This window comes from Chionomys nivalis, chromosome 3, assembly GCF_950005125.1.
Source record: "Chionomys nivalis chromosome 3, mChiNiv1.1, whole genome shotgun sequence".
Lineage (NCBI taxonomy): Eukaryota > Metazoa > Chordata > Mammalia > Rodentia > Cricetidae > Chionomys > Chionomys nivalis.
The window spans coordinates 92,585,673-92,602,420 of record NC_080088.1 but is presented as its reverse complement, the minus strand read 5'-3'; the positions used below and the strand labels follow the sequence as shown (position 1 = coordinate 92,602,420).

General features: G+C 50.4%; 1 protein-coding gene across 2 annotated transcripts in view; it reads left to right on the top strand.

The window, feature by feature from the left end:
• Window positions 1–9,653: 9,653 nt before the first annotated feature.
• Window positions 9,654–16,748, top strand: part of Amz1 (archaelysin family metallopeptidase 1) — a 35,487-nt gene continuing 28,392 nt past the window's right edge. Inside the window, exons 1-2 of one of the 2 annotated variants that reach the window (XM_057764840.1) lie at window positions 9,654–9,771; window positions 9,944–10,044. The gene's annotated coding sequence lies outside the window, so the exon portion shown is untranslated. Of the gene's footprint in view, window positions 9,772–9,828; window positions 10,045–16,748 lie in introns of those variants that run through there. The other variant, XM_057764842.1, reaches the window with a different exon arrangement.

The window sequence follows — 16,748 nt, the reverse complement described above, 5'->3', positions numbered from 1 at the left end:
CTTTCTTAGGACTTCTATAGCTGTGAAGAGACTCCATGACCACAGCAACTCTTACAATGGAAAGTGTTTAACTGGGACTGGCTTACAAGTTCAGAGGTTTAGTCCATTATTGTCATGGTGGGAAGCAGGATGGCATGCAGGTAGACACGATGCTGGAGAGGTAGCTGAGAGTTCTGTATCTGGATCAGCAGACAGCAGGAAGAGAGTGACACTGGGCTTGATTTGAACACTCAAAACTTCAAAGCTCACACCTGGTGACACACTTCCTTCAACAAGGCCATGCCTCCTAATAGTGCCATTCCCTATGAACCTTTGGCGGTCATTTCCATTTAAACCACAGTAGCCAAAAGCAGCTTGCGAAAGAAAGGGTTTATTTCATATTTTCCAGCCTACAGACCATCATGAAGTCAGGGTAGAAATTCAGGCAGGAACCTGGAGACAGGAACTGAACCAGAGGCTACTGAAGAGTGCTGCTTGCTGTCTCATGGCTTGCTCAGCCTGCTGTCTTAGAGCACCCAGGAGTACCTGGGAAGGAATTACACTACCCATAGTGGAGTAGGCCCTTTACCTTAATCATTCATTAAGAAAATGCACCCCCAGACTTGTCCATAGGCCCATTAGTTGGAGGCAGTTCCTCAGTTGAAATTCCAGATGTCTCTAGCTTGTGTCTAATTGACACGATACTAACTAGCACATGAGAAGATCCTTTTCGGGCTGGAGAGATGGCTCAGCGGTTAAGAGCACTGCCTGCTCTTCCAAAGGTCCTGAGTTCAATTCCCGGCAACTACATGGTGGCTCACAGTCATCTGTAATGAGGTCTGGTGCCCTCTTCTGGCCTACAGGTACACACACTGACAGAATATTGTATACATAATAAATATTAAAAAAAAAAATCCTTTTCCCTAGGTGAGATCTGGTGCCCCTGGGAAGGTACCTGGCTCATGGGTGAGGGTGTGTCTTCTGGGCCCTGCCATCCGTTGGTCTGTGAGTGTTTATATGCCATACCATCATGGTTTCTCTACTTTTATTTGCTTTGTCTTATTTTTGAGACTTTCTTTCATGTATCCCATGCTAGGCTCAAACTTCTACATAAATGAGGGTGGTCTTGACTTATCCTGCTTACACACCCCAAGAGTGCTGGCCTGACAGGCATACACCACTCTGCTCAGTTTTTGCATTGTTGAGGGTGGAAACCAGGGCCTCGTGCATACCAGGAGGCCTGCTACTCACGGAGCTACAGCCCCAGCCTTTGCCGAGCTTTATAGTGATTGACTTTTGTTAGTCTGATCCCCTGACCCCTCGAATTGCTTTGTTATTTGGAATTCCTGTGGCTCCATAGAAACTTCAGTCTTGACCCCCTCCCCCCATTTCTATGGTAAGTGCTATGGGGATTTTGGTAGAAACCACCATTGACTTGTAGGTTGCCTTGGGTAGGATGGCAAACTTAACATAATACTTCTAGCCTTCAGCACAGGAATGTATTGACGTGGATTTCTGGGACTCATTCTCCATTTATGTTTTGAGTTGGGCAGGGCTATCACCTCCTTCATGGGGTTTCCTCCCAAGTACTTCATTGGTTTGGATGTTGCCAATGGGGCTGCTTTCTTCATTCTGTAGATCATTGTGTGATAGAGCAAAGCAGTTCATAGCATGGCAGCCAGGGAGAAGGGGGGGGAGAAAATGAATATATGTATGTTCAGTGAGCCCCTCTCCATAGTTTTGCATCCAGGCCCCAGCTTAGGGGATGGTGCTGCCCACATTCAGGAACTTTTCCTCTCAGTTGTTTGGCTCCAGAAACCTCTCCGGGTACACCCAAGTGTGTGTTACTCAAGTAGGTGCCACATTTGCAGTCATTCACCATCAGGTCAAGAATGCTAATGTGCCTGTAATTCCTGGGCTTGGGATGCTGAGACAGGAGGATTGCAAACTCAGGGCCATTCCGGGTCACTATAAGATCTTTTTTATGGAGAAAAATAGGCATAGTGAGTGGGTAGAGAGAGGCCTGCCTTTTGTGTGGACTCTTCCTCTCCTGTGACTTTAGTAAATCCACTTCTAACAGTCGATGGAGTGCCAATGCATAAGCTCATGTCATCTGGGGGAAGGTGGCTTCGTGTCCCCCTTCCCTCATTCGATGTCTTTACCTCTTTTCCTTGCTTAGTTCCCTGACTGGGATTTCCAGCACTGTGCTCCACAAGTGACAAGACTGGGCACCCATGCCTTGGAAAAGATTGGAGTTTTCATACTGAGATAGATACAGGCTGTGGGTTTGTCTCATAGCCTTTCTGATGTCATGACACATTCCTCCACTTAGTCTGTTGATTGATTTTATTATGAAAGGAGCAGAATGTCTTTTTCTGCATCTATTAGGATGATCATATAATTTTTATACATTTAATTGCATCTCTAATTTTTACAACTATTTTCATTATGTGTTTTGTCTGCCTGTATGTTTGTGCACCATGTGCACACAGTACCCACAGAGGCCAGAAGAGGGCATCACATCTTCTGAAATTAGAGTTCCAGATGGTTGTGAGACACTGTGTGGTTTCTGGGAACTGAACCCAGGTCCCAGAATCAGACATATGCATATCTGATACCTGCAGAGGTCAGAAGAGGGCGACAGATCCTCTGAAATGAGAGTCTCAGATTGTTGTGAGCCACCCTGTGGGTGCTGGGAATTGAACCTAGGTCCTCCAGCAGTAAGTGCTCTTAACTGATGAATCATGTCTCCAGTCCCTATTTTTTTTAATTTAATTTTAATTTATTATTGTGTGTGGAGGTTAGAGGAACCTTGAAGAGTTGATTCTCTCTTCCCACCATGAGCTCTGGGGGTTGAACACAGGCCCTCTGGCATCACCTTCACCATCTTGCAGGTTTCTCTCTCAGCTTTGATTGCATGTTGAGCCCTTCTTGCATCCCAGGGATCCATAGTGGATGAACCCTTTCACATGCTGTTGAGTTCTGTGTGCTCACATTTGCCTGAAGAGTTTTGTGTGTGTTGATGAGAGCAGTTCTATCTTCTTTTTTCCCTTTGTTTTTTTTATCTTATGTGTTTGAATTTCGCCTGCATTTCAGTCTTTGCACCATGTACATGTCTGATACTTATGGAGGCCAGAAGAGGGCAACAGATCCTCTGAAATAGGAGTCTCAGATGGCTGTGAGCTGCCATGTGGGTGCTGGGAATTGAACCTGGGTCCTCCAGAAAAGCAACAAGTACTTTAAACCCCTGAGCTCTCTCTTCAGCTCTGATTTTTTTTCTGTGAGATTCTTATCTGACTTTGGTGTGACAATAATATTGGTTTTACAAAGCAAGTTGAGAACTATTAGAGTTCCCTGATAGTGGTATTGATATTCTTTTTTTTTTTTTTAATTAGAGGATCTCACTGTGTAGCCCAGGCTGTCCTGGAACCTGCTGTATAGACCTCAAAATCCCAGAGATCTGTCTGCATCTGCCTGGAATTAGATTAAAGCCTGCTCCCCCACAGCCACATGTTTTGGATTTTGTTGTTGTTGCAGAATCTCATGAAGCCAAGACTGACCTCAAATCACTGTGTAGCCAAAGATGACCTTAAGCTTCTAATTCCCCCGCCTCTGTCTCCCAACTGCTAGGATAAGAGGTGTGCACTACCACTCTAGGTTTCTCTAGTGCTAGGGATGGAATCCAGGGCTTCATCCATGTCAGGCAAGCCTTTTGCCAACTGATCTACATCCTCAGCCCATTGACAAGGATGCCCTATGACCCTCCGTGTCTAGGGGCAGGTGGCACAGGGTTCAGAGTCTCTGACCTTGACTCCAGTTCTCACCAGTTTGCAGAACAACCAAGTGCAAACGTCTGGTCTCTGCTCTCCAGGATCAGTTTGTCTCTGGCCAGCAGGCGGAGTGGACTAGACCGACACCAGGTGGGTATGAGTCATAGCTGACAGAAACTGGACCGCAGGAAAGTGTTAAGACTTAATGATGATCCATCTCTGAGACTGGTAATGCCCCAGACAGAATCTTTGTGGTGGCTATCTTAGGATTTCTGTTGCTGTTTCTATTGCCATGACCATAGCAACTCTTACAAAAGAAAACATTTAATTGGGACTGGCTTATAGTTCCCATGTTGGGAAGCATGGTGGTATGCAGGCAGACACAGTGCTGGAGAAGGAATCAAGAGTTCTACTTCTGGATCAGCAGTCAGCAGGAAGAGAGAATGACGGTGGGCCTGGCTTGAGCTTGTGAAACCTGAAAGCCCATCCCCAGTGACACACTTCCTCTAACAAGGCCACATCCTCTTAATAGTGTCATTCCCTGTGAATCTACAGGGGCCATTTTCGTTCAAACCACCACAGTGGTTTGACACCCCATAGGCAAGGAATTAGTTAAGAGGTGGCTGAGGAAAATGTCGGCTGCATCTTGGTAGCTGTGTCTCCTGATAGCCAGAATGCCCCTCTGTGGTTAAACATCCTTGAAGCTGCACTTGGGTTGTCCTGGATCCATCAGAACCTGAGACACTGGGGCGCTCTCACATGTTCACTGATGAAGTGAAGGTATCCCCCGATGACACTCTGAAAAGGAAGTCTGGTCTACCGTAATTTGGGATGGGAAAAGAGTGATCCCTTCAGAAGAAGGGATTGTTCATTTTGGCTCACAGTTCCAGGGTACGCTCCACCGTGGTGAGGGAAGCATGGCCACAGCAGGAGGTGACTGGTTACGTGACAACTGCAGCCAGGAAGCAGAGAGACTAGCTGATGCTGGTGCTCAGCTCGCTCCTATACATGGAATAGTGCCACCCATGTTTAGGGTGAATCTTCCCACCCCAATTAACCAGTATATGAACCTCCCCACAGACATGCTAGAGTGTTGTCCTTAGGTGACTTGTGCCTGTCATGCCGATAGTATTAGCACTCACCTCAAGTCTTTGATTACATTCCTCCTGGAGGGAGGAATGAGACATCTTTACTCTTAGTCAGAAAGCCCTGTGCATGCTGTCCAGGGATTCTGGGAGCAGGGTTTGAATGACCTTCCAGGCAGTTCAGGATGTCACAACTCACAGGCTCAGAGATGTGACTTCAACACATTCTTCTGGCTAATGATTCAAGTCTGCTATCCAGTCCTCACTTGTATAGGCTACTGACTGTGAGAAGCCAAACCCCAGTGTCTTCCAGGCCTGCTAATGCCTAACTAGCTACCTACTGCTCAGGCAGCTCACTCTGCCTGGCCGAGTCTCACTTCCCTTGTCTATGGATGCCCTCACCAGATGTCGGGTTTCCATTCAGTGAAAAACACCATGGCCATAAGCAACTTGAGGAGGAAGGTGTTGATTTGTCTTATACTTTCACATCACAGTCCATCAGTGAAGTCAGGACTGGAACTCAAGCAAGCGGGGCGGGATCCTAGAGGCAGAGCTGCTGCAGAGGCTGCGCTGCATACTGGCATGCACTCTGTGGCTTACGTGACCTTTCTGAAAGCACCTGGGACTATCCGCTCAGGGGTGGCACTGCCCACAGCGAGCTGGGTTCTCCCACATCAATCACCAATCAAGAAAATGTACCACAGACTTGTTTCCAGACTAATCTGGCAGGGGCATTTTCTGAATCCAGGTTCCCTCTTCCAAAATAACTAGCTAATGCCAAGTTAGCAACAGCCTGCACACCAGCTCGGAGAGGCCTGACTGAGACCTGGTAAGCAAATCTCACGCTGAGATACTAGGCAACAACTGGAGGTCTGGCCTGTTCCTCCATCTCCATGGTCCCTAGGTCTCCATTCTTGTTGTGTTGCCATAGCAGAATTGCCAAGTCCAGACAACTTATAAAGTAAAATGGTTTCTGTAACATTTCTGGTAGGTGGAAGGTCCAGACAGCATAGCCCCAAGGCCTGACTGGGTACCTTAGCTGTTTCAGGTAGAGTGGAGGGAAAGAAGATACCTGGACCAATAGGTTCTTCAGTGACAGAGCCCTGAGGAGGAAGGGTCAGGGGTCAGAGATAAAGATAGGTCATGTGGGCTCAGGAGGTCTTGCACAAGTTGTGTCTTATGCCACACATATTTATGAAAAAGAACAGCATCCTCTACACTATTTGTGGGGAAGGTGGGATGGAGCCAGTAGAAAGCCATTATACAATGGGACGAGATCAGCCGGAGGCCAACCAAGCAATGTTGCACAAGGAGAACAAGGTTATCTCAAGGATGTCATCAGACAGAGCACATGGAAGCCTTGAGGTTGATAACTCCAGTCTCTTCAGGGGGAGAGCCAAGTTCCCAGGAACCAAAACCTTAACTCCTTCAAATCCCAGGTCGCAGCCCCAGACTGAACCTTGCCAAGTTTGCCCCTGGCAAAGACAGAATTAGGTTCCTTTTGTCTTTTCATTGGGGTTCTGAGAAACTTTGACTCTCCTGGCTCTCACCAGAGGTGGGAACGGCTTCATTCAGAAGGAGTGTATGTATGATGTAAAGGTCAGATTTGCACCACTACCTCCCTCCTGTGTGTGTGCACGCGTGTGCTGTGTGTGTGTGTGTGTGCTCACACACATGCATGCACCATAGATTGTTGTCAGGTTTTCCCCCACCCTGTATGTGTGTGTGAAGATCATAGGTTGACATCAGGTGTCTTCCTCTCTCTCCCCCTCCTCCCCTTCCTCTTCCTATATCTTTGAGGGGGGGTGTACTTGTAGAAGTCAGAAGAGGGCATTGGGTCCCATGGAACTGGAGTCACAGGTGGTTGTGATTTGCCTGGGGATGGGCATGAACCTGGAGCCCCTGGAAGAGCAACCAGTTCCCCTAACCACCGATCTAGCTTTCCCACCTTGTCTTTTGAGACAGGGTCCTCACTGAGCTTGGAATTCACCAATTCAGCTAGACTGGCTGGCCAGTGAGCTCCTCTTGTCTCTCACCCCTGCACGAGGATCACACCAAACTTGCAGCACTGAGCCTTTGGGGGACATGCTCGACCACATTCAAACCACAACACAAGGCAGCGTCATCTGATAGTACTGATGTCCCCAAAGTCAGTGGCATTTACTTCTTTGCACCCACCTTGCTCTTGGCTTCCCACTGACAACATTCTGCCAATCTTTTTATTTTTAAAATTGTGTGTGTGTGTGTGTGTGCGTGCATGTGCACACACACACATGAAGTGTAACGCCCACAGAGGTCATCAGATGGGGTCATATCTCTTGGAGCTGCAGATACAGGCAGTCGTGAGCCATCCAGCATTGGTGCTAGGAACCCAGCTCAGGTCCCCTGCAAGAGCAGTTTATGCTCTTAACCACAGAGTCATCTCTCCAGCCCTGGGACTGGAGTTACAGAGAGTTTTGTGCCACCGAATAGGTATTAGGAACTGAGCCTGGGTCCTTTGGAAGAGCTGTTGGTGCTCTCAAGCACTGACCCATTTCTCCAGCCCCTGTGGAATATGTTTATTTTGAGCATGTTTTCATGTGACAGAGCCCTGAGAAGATAAGGGGGAAAAAGTTTGTTTTGGCTCAGTGGTTTCCGTCTATGGTTGCTTTGCCTCATGGAGGACAGTGCTCCTGGAGGCTGGGGAGCAAAGAGATACAGTATCTTAGTTACTGTTCTATAGCTGTGAGGAGCTGCCATAGCCAAGACAATTTATAAAAGAAAGCATTTAATTGGGGGCTTGCTTATAATTTCAGGCGGTTAGAGTACATGATAATGGCAAGAAGCATGGAAGCAGGTAGGCAGGGGTGGCACAGGAGAGAGAGAGAGAGAGAGAGAGAGAGAGAGAGAGAGAGAGAGAGAGAGAGAGAGAGAGAGAGAGAGAAGGCTGGGCCTGACATGGAATATTGAAACCTCAAGGCCCACCCCCAGTGACGCACCTCCTCCAACAAGGCCACACCTCCTAATCCTTCCTAAATCCACCAACTGGCAACCAGACATTCAAATATATGAGCCTATGTTGGCCATTCTCATTCAAACCACCAAGGATGGGAATGGGCGGGAACAAGATACCCAATGACTTTCTTCCTTTGACCAACCCCACTTCATAGCAATACTATCATATCATGAATCCTTGTGGGAATTAATCCATCAGTTAGGTCAGTGTCCTCAGAACTCAGGCACCTCTTCTGAGCCTTGCAGGGGACCATTCAGACACAAACCATAATAGATCACTGATCATTAATTGTGGCTGTCATCGCTGTGTTCAGGGTGTGGCTGTCCACCTTCTGAGCAGGATGCTCTTTTTATAGGTCTTTATTACTTTTAGAAATTTTACCAGGTTGGAGAGATGGCTCAGTGGTTACGAGCATGTGCTGTTTTTGCGGAGGACCTGAGTTGAGTTCCCAGTACCCACACGATGGTTTAACGTACCTTAACTCCAGTTCTAGAGAATATGATACCCTCTTCTGGCTTCTGCAGGCCCCAGCCATGCATGTGGCACACATACATACACGCAGGCAAAACACTCCTGTACATAAAAGAAAAACAAATCTAACAATAAAAAATAAATTTACTCTTAGGTTGGAGAGATGGCTCAGTGTTTAAGAGCACTTGCTGCTCTTGCAGAGGACCCAGGTTTGATTCCCAACACCCATACAGACCTGGGTCTCAGTATCCCTGAGAGGCCCTTGGGGTGGTCATTTATGTACTGAGTGTGTGAGGTTGGGGATCTACTGGCTGGGCTTCTGAGTGTATCATTCAGCTAGTGCTGTGTAACATCTAATCCCGAGTAGTCAAGTATTGGTTGGATGTCTCACAGCTGCGAAAAAATAGCTCACAAAAACAATTGAAAGGAAGGTTTATTTTAGCTCACAGTTTGAGAGGACAGTCTGCTAGAGTAGGGAAGGTGTGGCAGCAGGAGCCTGAGGTGGCTTGTCACATGGCAGCCACAGTAGGAAGCAGAGAGATGAATGCAGCAACTCAGCCTAATTTTTCCTTTTTATTCATCTTGGGCTCTCAACCCATGAGATGATGTCTCCCCACATTCAGAGGGGTTCTGTCCATCTAATCTAGAAACTCCCTCACAAGCAAACCCAGAGGTGCATCCCCTAGATGACTCTAGATCCGTGGGAGTGGGGGGTAGGGCAGTGTCTGAATTCAAGTTCTCATGCTTATGTGGAAATCACTTTACTGACTGAATCCTATGTCTGTCATCTTTCATTGTCCAAAATGAGCCAGGGACAGGCCTGGTAACAGATGGGGAAAGAGTCCACTTCTAAGAGGACCCAGGTAAGGAACACAGTGTAGGATGTGGTGACTCAGGGAGGGGTGAGGAGGGGCTGAGGAGAGGTTTTCCGAGGGGTACCCCGTATCCCCTCTCTGTCTGTGGTCTCTGAGAAGATGGACAGAGGACTTGGTGCTCAGGGAGAGGTCAGATGACCTCCCTGGATCAGAGCTTTCTGGGGGGCTTTGGGGACACTGAGCTGGCGTCAGATCTCGAGTCCTCGGTAAAGCTGAAACATTGCAGCCCCAGCCTTCAGCACAGAGTAGTTATGCTAGGAGTTTGTTGCATGACTGAGTGACCCAAGTCTGCTCTGGTGCCAGGTGGCTCAGAACCTCCTTCTTGAGGTACAAGCCTAATATGAGAATGTCTCCACTTACGGGACACCCCCTCATTAGTGCCAGGAGTGGAGGACATAGAGACCTCCCATCTCACCCCCTCTGTGGGACCCTCTTCCCCACACACATCAGTTCCCGTCAGAGCCAAGATGTGTCGCCATGGAAACTGCTTGGCAAATGCTGGCAGGCAGAGGCGGCCAGCAGCCGCTCGCACTACCCAGCTCCCGGCACCCGTTGTGGCGACACGAGCACGCCTGGCGGTGTGTGGCATGTGTGCGGTGAGTGAGGGCTTGGGTAGGCACAGGGGTGCACGTTAGAGGTGGTCTGAGTGTGTGTGCCCTTGTGTGTGCATACATGTGCATGCATGTCAACAGAGGGAACTGTGCGTGATGGCCGCTGGGTGTACACAGAGATGGGAAATAGACGACTGACAGGGATGTTGCACTACAGGCTGGACGTCAATAGATGCTGAGAGACCCGACCAAGGCAGCCGGTGGTTACTGTCCCCACCCTCCCCGTGCAGCTCCTCACCAGAGACAGCCACTGTCCAGGTAATTATGTGTCTGTGGGGGTGCATGACTGGAGGACTTCTGGGAGGAGGCAGCTGCTGGGTCTGAAGCTTACCTATTGGATGAGAGTCAGCCAGGTGGAAGGGAAAAGGGCAGTGCTCTGGGTGGAAGGTGCAGGCCCGGGCAAAGACCTGGAGTCTGAGAGCAGTGGAGAGTCTGGAAAAGAGGAGAGACAACCAGCAGGTCTAAGCAAGGGCAGTCCTCACTCCCATTTAGGAAATCCATCGTCCTAGAATGGGGGTGCCAGAAGAGACCCACAGAGGTGGTATGTGGAACGAAAGGGCAAATGTCGGGGACAGACAGAAGTTGCCATGGGGCGAGCCAGGTGGCTAGGAATCTTAGAAGCTCCAGGGACAAGATGGGGGTTTCTCGCGAAAATAAGGGATACTTGATCTCGCTGTGCAGGGGGGCTGGGACTTGAAGGGGGTAAGGTCAGGTGGGCTGAGCAGTCTGGAAAAAATAATTTGGAGGTCGACCAGATGTTCCCTGTTGATTATAGACCTATGAATAGATAGAGGAGTGTCTGGGAGACACACAGCTTCTACAGTGTGTGACGGCATAAGATGAGGTTTGGGTCCCCGGGGCCACCTCTCCAGGACCTAAGGACAGTACTATGCCCTCTCTCTGAGGTCTAAATCTCTATACTGAATCTCCATTCTTACAGCCTCCCCCAGCTCTTCTATCTATGTGAAGGATGTGGCCAGTTTGGCAACCCCACTCTTCAGGGTGTTACACAGGCTCCCAGACCAGTGCCTGTGATCTCCTGAATGATTCTTCCTGGGTGCTCCAAAGGGAATGTCCCATGCCTCACCCTGGCCCACTTAGGACATACAGATTGCCAAGGTGCTGGCTCATGAATTACTTCCATTCAGAGGAACCTGGCTTCTCTCAGGACCCCTTTCCAACAGTCTTCCCACACTGGAGGCTCCCCGGATGCTACCAGACAAAACTGCAGGGGTCGGGAACTGCCAGGCTGGGCCTTGTCTCCATGCACACCTGTCTAGGGCAGCCCACTGTCTGGAAGTTCCCCCGTCACTAGTACTGACTCGTACTGCGCTCTGTGCCTTCCCGGGTTGACGCTTCCCACCTACAAATGGATAGAAGAAGGTCTCTCTATTTCAGGGCACAGCTCGCTTCTGAGACCCCTTGTCAGTCACCCATCCCACCATGCCAGGGTGGTGTGTGATAGGGTCCTGCAGTGAATGAGGGGGCTGGTGTGTGGGACAACCCTCACTCTGCAGCCTGACGTGGGCACCCTGAGATGAGTTTGTCATTTTGTACTGTTGATGTCCCAATGCGGGGGGCTGTGGGAACATCTCTAGGCAACCCTTCGTCGAGTAGAATCCTGTCAGGGGCGTATGTTACTGGGCATGGGGTAGGCACCAGGACTAGGCCTCGAACACTCCTGTGTGCCTGGGAGGTACTCTTTCTGTTTGGGAAGTAACAGGTGGCTCTCTCCCCCCCGACGACATAAAATGGAGGAGGGGAGTGGGGGATGATAGAGAGAGTCGGACTGGGCAGAGACAAGATAGAGAGAGGAGGAGTTAGATAGAGCCTAATCTTAATGCCCAGCCCCCTCCAGCAGCTCAGATTTGGTCTAGCTTTGGGGAGCCCCACGGGCCTTTCTTCATACTATGGCTGGCATCTCCCTACCCCATAAGGTCTTCAGTGTTTGTTGGGGGATAGCTTTCCACTGAGACCCCACCCCCCGAGTCTTAGGCACCCTGGCTGCTGTCTGGGGGGAACAAGGGCTCATAGAACTGGGGGACCTGGTGGGAATACTAATTGGGCTGCTTACAGGGTGGCTTCCCAGGCTGGAAGCAGACAGCTGGACCCTATCCAGAGCCGGCTGGGCCTGCCTTGGAGCCCTGTGCTTCTCCATCACTGAATCAAGATGCTTCTAATGCCCAGGGACTTCTGTTACTCTCACAGGCCTAGGGAGGGTCTTCAGCTCTTTCAGGATGGGGTAGAGACTGGAGACCTAGAGAGCTATGGTCCCTGGTACCCAGTCCCAGCTGACCCTGAGAGAGGACCTCAGCTGCTCCAGGATGGGGTGAGGACTGGAGACCCAGAGGGCTTTCAGTCCCAGCTGACCCTAGCTGGGCCATCTATAACAGGCTGCCAGGAAAATGGCTGCCCCATCAGGCTAACGGGAGGGCTCTTCTAGAGCTGGTGGACAGGGAGGCCTGGGGAACCTGCATAACTTGAAGGAGCCCTAGACTCTTCTACCCAATTTGAGCAGACCTTAAGTCAGCCTCCCCCAGCCCCCTTTGAGATGGGTTCACATGTATCCCAGGCTGACATCCAATTCTCTGTGTAGCCAAAGATGATCTTGATGAACTCCTGATCCTCCTGCCTCCACCTTCTGGGTTTTGGAATTAGAGGCATGTGCTTCTATGGCTGTTTCATGCAGTCTTGGGGACGGAACCAAGGGCTTTATGCATGCTACTTCCCTGCTGTCCTCAACTGGACCCCATAACCACTATCTCAAGGTCACTTACCTGGTCCTAACCCTCACCAACCTCTGTCACTGTCAGAAGGCCTCAGTGCAAGGTACTAGGAACCCTTGGGGCCCTTGCTGATGCTATGATGTGGCCCCATCCCCACACTGCCCGCTAGACCTACTCCATACCCATCTGCCCCAGGCCCAGCACATCTGGATTTACTCATACTGGCTCCTCTCCCGTGCCTGACCCTTTCCGGCCCTTGGTTCTGGCTCATCCTGCTGGCGCATCTGTGTGGCACAAGCCCCAAACACTATCCTTGGACCTCACCCTCCTCTAAATCTTCCTTTTCTCTGCTGGAATTGTTTCTGGGGTACTCTGCCCTGTAACCCAGAACCTGCCCCGCATCCCAGCACTCTGCCCCGCATCCCAGCACTCTGCCCTGTAACCCAGAACCTGCCCCGCATCCCAGCACTCTGCCCTGCATCCTAGCACTCTGCCCCGCATCCCGGCACCTGCCCCACAGCCCAGCACTCTGCCCCGCAGCCCAGTGCTCTGTCTGCAGCCCGGCACTCTGCCCCGCATTCCAGCACTTGCCCCGCAGCCCGGCACTCTGCCCCGCAGCCCAGCACTCTGCCCCGCAGCTCAGCACTCTGCCCCACAGCCCAGCACTCTGCCCGCATCCTGGCACTGTGCCCCACAGCCCGTCACCTGCCCCGCAGCCCAGCGCCTGCCCTGCAGCCCGGCACCTGGCACACTGTGTCTGCTGAACAAAGGACTACCCAACTGAGGAATACGACTGTGCCAAGAACACTGTCGTTTCCTCTAATCCTTGCAACACTGTGAAGCAGTTTCCTGTTTGCCAGGTCGGATGAGCTCCTGTCACTCTTTGTTTTATAGCAGCTAACAAGCGTTGTCCCGTTAGGAGCACAGTGAGGAACACAGTGCTCCCTCCGCCGTGGTGCTCAACCTTCCTAATGCCGTGCCCCTTTAATACAGCTCCTCATGGTGTGCTGACCCCAACCATAACATTTCATCGCTACTTCATCACTGTAATTTTGCTACTGTTATGAATCATAATGTAAATCTCTGACATGCAGGATATCAGATCTGTGACTCCTGAAAGGGTCATGACCCACTGCACCAGAGGCCCTGAGAAGGATCCTTCCTCCCTGTTAGTTGCCTGTGACCACACCGCTCCTTCCCTGCCTTGCAGGGTTTTGCTGTGTAGCCCTGGCTGGCCTGGACCCAATATGTAGCATTGATGAACTCAGAGGTCTGCCTGCCTCTGCCTCTCAAGTGCCAAGTTTAAAGGTGCGTGCCATCACGCCTGATCCACAAGTGTTTTAAGACAGCTTTCCGGAGACGTGATTTACCTGCTACAGAGTCCACCTATTTAAACTTTTCCAGTTCAGCTGGGCATAGTGGCTCACACCTGTGATCTCAACACTAGGGAGGCCGAGGCAGGAGGGTTGCTGCCAGTTTGAGGCCAATCTTTGCTACATAGTAAGTTCAGGGCCAGCATGGGCTACATAGTGAGTTCAGAATGATGCCCTATCTCAAAAATTATACACAAAATAAAATAAATAAGTGGATATTGAAGTGTACCTGTTCGGTGACATCTGTTCTACCACTGAGCCAAACCCTAATGCCTCACTGGGGGAATCTAGGCAAAGTCTACCATTGAGCCGTGCATCTAACCCTCATTTAGGATTTCCTCCCTCCTGCTACTTCCTGTCTGACAAAGAGTCATTGGCTGGGATGTGACTCAAACACTGGAGCACTTGCCTAGTGTGTGTGAAGCCCGCGGGCCCAACCCAGCAATGTGAACGCTGGGCATGGATGGTGTGTGCAGTCACAACACAGAGGAGGCGGAGACAGGGCATGGATGGTGTGTGCGCACAGTCACAACACTCAGGAGGCGGAGACAGGGCATAGATGGTGTGTGTGCGCAGTCACAACACTCAGGAAGCAGAGGCAGGAACATCAGGAGTTCATGGTTGGGGCCAGTGAGCTGGCTCAGCACATAAAGATGCTTGCATCAACCCTGAGGACCTGAGCTTAACTCCGGGACCCACATGGTGGAAGGAGAGGACTGACTCCTGCAGGTTGTCTTCTGACTTTAAACACGAGTTGTGGCATGTTCACACCTCTCCCACGCCCCACAGACACACGCTGATAACAAGTTCAAGGTCCTCTGCAGCTATGTAGTAAGTTAAGACCACCCCAGACTCCTTGAGACCCTCTCTAAACAAACAAACAAACAAAGGCCTCATTGTACCTGTGGCCCCTCGCTCAGGGTGGTTTCATCTCTGGATCCTTACTTTGTATCTGCAGAGACCCTTGTTCCAAAGAAGACCTCTCTGCTGAGGGTGGGGGTGAACCCATCTTTAAGGAGACTGTTTTACTCTCTCTGGAGAAACTGAGGCATGGCAAGCACGGCAACCTTCTTTTTAAGGATTTGTTTATTATGTATACAGTGTTCTGTCTGCATGTATGTCTGCAGGCCAGAAGAGGGCACCAGATCTCATTGCAGATGGTTGTGAGCCACCATGTGGTTGCTGGGAATTGAACTCAGGATCTCTGGAAGAGCAACCAATGCTCTTAACCTCTGAACCGTCTCTCCAGTCCCAACATAGCAACTTCTTGTGGTGGTCAGCTGTGAGCCCTAGGTGTGCCTGACCCAAAGGCTGGTGACCAGGGACCAAGGTGATGGTAAGGAAGGTTCTCTAGGTACACCTGGGTTAAAAGAGAGGGATCCAATTTCTAGAATATTCGAGAGGTTTGGAGACCTGCTTGGGTAGAGGGCAGCGTGTCCTATTGTACAGAATGGGTGACTGACAGGCAGTAGCCTGGGCTGGATGTGGCTTCGTCCAGGGCATCCTGGCCTGGGGATCACCTGCCTTGGGGGATTCCTTCCAGTTCATCAAATTCTCACTGGGGACTTGTTCATCTAGATTTCCAAGTTCATGTGCTGACCTGGCAACCAGAGGCCTGGCTGTTGTGGCTCTGGCATCTCCCAGCGGTGACAAGAATGGACATTCTACAACTTCATTTATGCAGGCACATGTGCGTGCAGGCCATCGGCCAACCTCAGGCATCGTCCTTAATTGTTCTCCAAGCTAGGTCTTGGCTTTTTGTAAAAGGGTCTCACTGTGTGTCCCTGGCTGGTCTGGGATTATATAGATCAGGCCTCAAACTCACAGAGATCCTCCTGCCTCTGCTACCTGAATGCTGGGATTAGAGATGTGCATGCCATATCTAGCCTCCACCCTATTTCTTTCTTTTTTTTTTTTTTTTTTTTTGGTTTTTCGAGACAGGGTTTCTCTGTGGCTTTGGAGCCTGTCCTGGAACTAGCTCTGTAGACCAGGCTGGTCTCGAACTCACAGAGATCCGCCTACCTCTGCCTCCCGAGTGCTGGGATTAAAGGCGTGCGCCACCATCGCCCGGCTCCACCCTATTTCTTTGAGGCAGGATCTCTCATTGAACTGGTGGCTCTGTCTCCCAGTGGTGGGATCACAGGCCTGAGCCTCTGTGCCTGGCCTTTTCTTGGCCACTAGGGCTCATGCTTCCAGGGCGAATGAACATTTTACCCACTGAACCATCTCCCCAGTCCCTCACAGGTTCTTTATAGTAACCAGCTTTGGAAGGGACCATGAATCTTTTCTCACAGCCTTAGCTTTTGCCCTAACAAAGCACACCAGAAAATACTCATCAGAAGTGTGGCATTTTAGCTGCTGTTCAGGGCAAGCCCGTAAATACCAGCACTTGGGGAAGTGAGACAGGATCCTTGTGAGTTTGAGGCCAGCCTGGGCTACATAGTAAGACCTAAATCTTTGGTGTGAGGGGGGAAGGGAGGAAGTAAAGAAAGAAGGAAGGGAGAAAGGGACAGGAGAGAGGAAGGACGGAGGGAGGAGAGGGAAGAAGAAAGGAAGAAGGGGGAAAGAAAGGAAGAGGAAGGAAACAAAGTTTCTAACAGAGAGGACTATGTGGATGGTCTTAAATGTGGAGGGGAAAAAAGGTCAGAAGTTAGGTGTCGCGGCCCCCCTCGTCCAGCAAGGATGACGCGACCACCGGAGCTCTTCTCACTGCAGTTTTATTCAGGACCTTTTGACAATTGTAAAATCTCTCTCTCTCTCTCTCCCTCCTCTCTCTCCTTCCTCTCTCCCTGGGCAAACCTCTCCCAGCCCTTAAGTAGGCATGGGCTACCAATCCTGGATTGCCAGGTGGGCACTGCTCATA